The sequence below is a fragment of the Rutidosis leptorrhynchoides genome, chromosome 2 (assembly GCF_046630445.1).
Source record: "Rutidosis leptorrhynchoides isolate AG116_Rl617_1_P2 chromosome 2, CSIRO_AGI_Rlap_v1, whole genome shotgun sequence".
Classification (NCBI taxonomy): Eukaryota; Viridiplantae; Streptophyta; class Magnoliopsida; order Asterales; family Asteraceae; genus Rutidosis; species Rutidosis leptorrhynchoides.
Genome location: NC_092334.1, coordinates 614452287 through 614458429, shown reverse-complemented (window position 1 = coordinate 614458429; position 6143 = coordinate 614452287).

The following is a 6143-nucleotide window of genomic DNA, read 5'->3' as shown; positions in this document are numbered from 1 at the left end:
TTATGCTGCTGGTGCTGCTGATGCTTGTAGAATTCGCACCATATTCTCCAGAGCCACCACTCGAGCGCGAAGCTCGTTGACTTCTTCTATTATTCCGGGATGATTGGCTGTTGGAACAAGGGGATGAATAAGATCTAGAATCTTCGATATTATATAATCATGACGGGATACCCTAGAAAGAAGAAAGAAAATGGTGTTTCGGATTGGTTCGCCGGTAAGCACTTCAGGTTCTTCACCAAGAGGTGAATTCGGTTGGTGGAAGGGATCACCTTCTTCTTGTCTCCATTGATTAAGTCAACTATGAACCCATCCCCAATTCATCCAAAATAGATGATGGCTGATTGGTTCGTTTGTTCCGGTTACGCTGCCATTGGAGCTCGAGGAGTTCGAGGAATCTATATTATGTGTTTGGAATAGGGTTTGATATGAAATGGGTGTTGGATACTGAATGATATATTCGTCTCCTTGAATACGTATATATAGCAAAAAGATTCTCGTAATTTACGGAGGAAATTTAGAAAAGTGTTAGACAAAGTCTATTGGGATAGATATGATAAGATACGATAAGATATGATGTGTCTACACTCCATTTATGCAATAATTGAGGTATGACGTGTCGAGATAAAAATGATAAGTGGGTAATATGATAATCTTTCGATTAAAGACTTTCAATTCGTAATGTCCTATTCAGGTCTAGGGGATTGAGCTATAGGATCCTTTAAATCGGTAATCCAAACCCTTCCATTCTAGAGTTTCGTAGACGCCACTCGTCAAGAAAATTCAATGATAAAAAATAATGAGAAAGCAAAGATTTTGGAAGTAATGAATATGAATAGTAGAGATTTCAAGAATCATGGATAACATTTCATATAATACATATGTAATATACAAAACCATGATAGATGACAAAGGAATGTCGAGAATTTCAGAAATCATGGTGTCGCATTTAAATGTAGTGGCGGAATTGGATAGTACTTAGGAGAGTGAGCATAGTTTTTAGGTTGGCTCGGCATTCTAAGATAAGTAAAGTTTCTAAAGTATAGTGTAACATTTAACAATTAAAGGCAACAATTAAAGGCACTACGGTCAGGGAAAATTGTAGTCCTACATTGCTAAAGTACCTAATTGTATAAGGCACACATAAAATGCAACCCTGGTTCTCTACAACAACCTGCTCTGATACCATTTCTGTCACACTCCCAAATAGGGCCTGGGGTATTTGTGACTAATTATATCAAATCACAGTTGTATAAACGAGAACGACTCTATATGAGACGTTTTATTGAGTTTTGCAGCGAAAGATAAATAGATTACATTATATTTAGAGCATTAAATGTTTTTAAATGAATTGGTAATTAATGCATGAAGACTCCAAGCATGGCAAGAAATCATCATCAAAGCAGCAGATATACAGCGAAAGCAATATTTAAGTACCTGAGAATAAACATGCTTAAAAAGTCAACACGAGGTTGAGTGAGTTCATAGGTTTATCATAAATCAATAGTTCAGTATAGCGTTAGACCACAAGATTTCAGTTTAAAGTTGATTAATATCAAATATATCAATCGAAAGAGTTACTGTTTGTAATATCGCGACTAAACAAAAGTTAACCAGTGACACTTGTTATTCATGTCGTTGAATCATTATTATGTAGTCAAAGACCAACGGTCAACTGACTAGAGACGTCACTCTCAGTAGCGCTACTCACAATAACTAAGCTTGCATCTTATACCTCAGCAATTAACGATATTACGGCAGGGATTTAGCATGACAAAGCATGTATATAGCATAAAAGTTTGAGTACTTGTGTCTAAACGTAAAACAGTTATAAAAGTTGCGCATGTATTCTCAGCCCAAAAATATATATTAAAAGGGAGCTATGAAAACTCACGATACGATACGATAGTTTGTAGTAAATATGCATAGGATGGCACTGAACAAGTACAGAGTTGACCTCGGATTCACGAACCTATATCAATTATTTATATATTAACACGTATATTGAACATATAATGTTAATCAAACCAATTTGTGTATAATATATTACTTATAGTAACATATTTGTTATTTCAATTATATATGTTTATATATATATGTATGTTATTTTTATATGTTATTGGAAAATAGTACATTAAATATATTTATTATAATTAATTAAGCAGTGTTCATTATAAAAATATAAATATAGTTTTGTTGTAGGTTTTGAATATATTTTTATACAACGAGTATTTATTTAGTAAAATAATATTAATAAGTATAAATATAAAGTTGTATCTTTTTACGATAATAATAATAATAACCTAAATGAAATTTTAATTATAATTTTAATAACAATGTTAATTTTTAATAAAATGACAGTTTTAATAATAAAAAATGAAAGTTTTGAAAATTTTAAAAATGATTCTTTTAGTAGTAACGATAATGATAATAATACTAGTATTAATGATAATGATACTTGTAAATATTAGGAGTAATACCAATTATAACAATAACTAATAATAATAATAATAATAATAATAATAATAATAATAATAATAATAATAATAATAATAATAATAATAATAATAATAATAATAATAGAAATAAAAAAAGTTTATACCCTTTAAAAAGCCTTCCTAAAAAGAATTGCCCAAGACCGGGTTCGAACCCGAGACCTCCCGCTCACGCACAACACCCCATAACCATCTGCACCATTCTGTTTTTCTGTTTAATATTGCAACCCATACCTATATAACCTATTTCTATTTCATGTTCATCTTCTTCAACCTTAAACTAATCGACCAATCTAAGCTCAAAACTAAATTAACGAATTCATTGTTTCATTTAAGACTTGTAAATGTCTATAAATTTAGAAGGAGAGTTATTGAACAAAAAAAATAATAATAATAAAAAAAAGAAACCAGCTGCTGTCGCAAGTTTTTAATAATTTTTTTTTTTGATTTTCGATTTTTAAGCGTTTTTAGATCACGATTTCTTCACGAAATATTTTCCAAATTACTCCTAGAAACTATTGGAATCGTTAATTTATCCAGAAACGTTAACACGATTACGAATTTCTTGATGAAAAAAAACAGTTGACTTTTGACAATAAAACTTTGACTCTAAAATTCGACTTTGATTTTGAGAATTGAGAACTGAAACTTTGAAGATAGTTTGAGTAATCGATTCCTAACAAGTCTGCATTAATGGTTTTTGAAATGGGTTTCGAATTTGGGTTTTTGGAAAAATGAACAAGAACAGGGAAGCTCGAACTGTTTTCATTCTTTTGTGTTTTAATTTCAATCATTTAGCAGTAGTTAAATACAAGTATAGAAATGAAAATCGAACGTGTAAAGTATTAATCATGCTTGTTTGTTTAATGGTAGTGATTGATAAAGAAGATCACGATAGAAAAAATATAAAAAAATAAATAGGTCGTGATATACCTAATTTTATTATCTGTTCTTTTTTTTAAATTAATATTAATAATTAATAATTATATTAATAATAATAATCATATTAATATTAATAGTAATAATTGTATTAATAATAGAATAATAATAATGCTTTTAATGTAAGAATACTAAAATAACAAGAATAATGATATTTATTAATAATTATGTTAAAAAAATAATATTATTAATAATAATACTTATAATGATAATGAATAAATAATAGAAATCATAATTTTATTATAAATTATAATAAATAATGATAACAATAATACTAGTAATAATAATAATGATATAACAATTTAAATAAATCATATTTCATTATATATTGCAAATAATAATATAATTAATACCGATATTAATACTAATAATAATAATAAAAGTAATAATATAACAACAATATTATCTTGTATAAAAGTTTTACGTTTTTAGTTATAACAATTAAGTCGTATAATATTTCAAGATTATATATATATATATATATATATATATATATATATATATATATATATATATATATATATATATATATGCTTATTTAAAATTATTTGTTCGTGAATCATCGAAATCAAAATAAAGATTAAGTTTAAATTTTATCGGAAATGGGGTATTTGTTCGTGAATGGGGTATTTATCATTATAACGTTAAAGCTTAGTTACCAGGATGCTCTGTTACATAGAATCTATTGACAAACTTTTGATAAACGTTTCTGGATGAAACAACTGAAATCTTGTGATCCACTTTTATATACAGATTATGCGAAACACTAAAACTATGAACTCACCAACCTTTGTGTCGACACTTGTTAGCATGTTTATTCTCAGGTTTCCTAGAAGTCTTCTGCTGTTTGCTTATATGTTAGACAAGCTATGTGCATGGAGTCGTACATGGCATATTTTTCAAGGAAACGTTGCATTCACCAAATCATCACCATGTATCTTATTTTGACTGCATTGTCAACGAAAGTACTATTGTAAACTATTATTTACGGTGATTGTCTATATGTAGAAATCATCAGATGTCGAAAACCTTTAATTTAAATATTCATTTATGGTGTGCCTTTTCAAAAGAATGCAATGTGTACAAAACGTATCATATAGAGGTCAAATACCTCGCAATGAAATCGATGAATGACGTGTTTGTCCATATGGATTTGGAGCGATCGTCATAGTTGGTATCAGAGCGTTGGTCCTAGTGAACCAGGTCTTGCATGAGTGTGTCTAACTGATAGTTGTTAGGATGCATTAGTAAGTCTGGACTTCGACCGTGTCTGCATGTTAAAAGTTTTGCTTATCATTTCTTGTCGGAAATTACCTGCTTATCATTCATAGTCTAGACACGTTTTATTGCATTGATTGCATGAATAGTGTACAGATAAAATTCATATCTTAGCGTATCTGTTACTGTAAACTTTTCCTGACATCTTCCAAAAATTTCTCCGTGATTTATTGAATTTGGTATTATATATACATATGTAAATTATGTATTGAAGAATACCAAACTAAATTCTATAATCTAATTCATATCAAAAATCATCTCCCTAATTATACAAGATGGATCCCGTATCTAGTTCAAATTCCTTAAACTCTGACAGCTATTCCGATATGGATATTCACCTGAATTCCGAAGACAGTGTAACTGGAATGGATCAACCAATTAGCCATCATCTATTCTGGATGAATTGGGGATGGGTTCGTAGCTTACTTAATTATTGGAGACAAGAAGAAGGCGATCCCTTCCATCCACCACATTGCCCTCTTGGCGAAGAACCTGAAGCACTTACCGGCGAACCTGTTCGAGACACCATTTTCTCTCTCATTTCCAGAGTATCTCGTCATGACCATATACTATCTCAAATTCTGGATCTTATTCATCCGCTCGTCCGAACCGCCAATCATCCCGGTGTAGTAGAAGAAGTCAATGAGCTTCGTGCTCGGGTAGTGGCTTTGGAGAATATGGTGCAAAGGTTACAAGCACCAGCAGCATCACCGGCATCAACAGTACCACCGACAACAACACCAACAGTACCATTACCACCACCAACAACATCCGCATCGCAAACCTCAACTTCACAATCTGTTCCACGAGCATCAACGTCATACGCACCGTAGTTACCAAGAAATACCAGCAACAATAACCGATGAAGTATTAACTCATTTCTCCTGAAGAAATTTTTTATATATTTAATATATATGAATTTTGAAATCAAAATAAATCTTTTCGTACTAAGCTATTATGTGTGAATCTTAACTGGTAGGTACTGCTCGGTTAGTTCATATTACTAATATGCTATGATGTACATCCTTCGTTAACGACTTAACCATCGTTAACTACAATCTCTGTTTCAACTCAATGAATTTCATTTAATAATAAACCAGGAGTATTATTCAATTACATAATTGATTTTACATTTTCATTTTCGATGTATTCGAAACTTTCCAGAAAACATCATCTGTGCCTTGTAAGGTTCACAAAAATTCCACAAACACCAACATCCTTCACCGAAGAATATCAATAAGAATAAATAATGAAGTATTGATTTCATTAGTGAAAAACTCCGCAGAGATTATGTAATCTTTAATGTTTTAGAGATTAATCATTTCTAAGTCAAACCGAAAATCAAATGAGCTTAATATGATATTAACTCATTAAATCTGTATTACATCTGAATAAAATATACATACAGATATTTTCATAAAGATTGTAATGAAA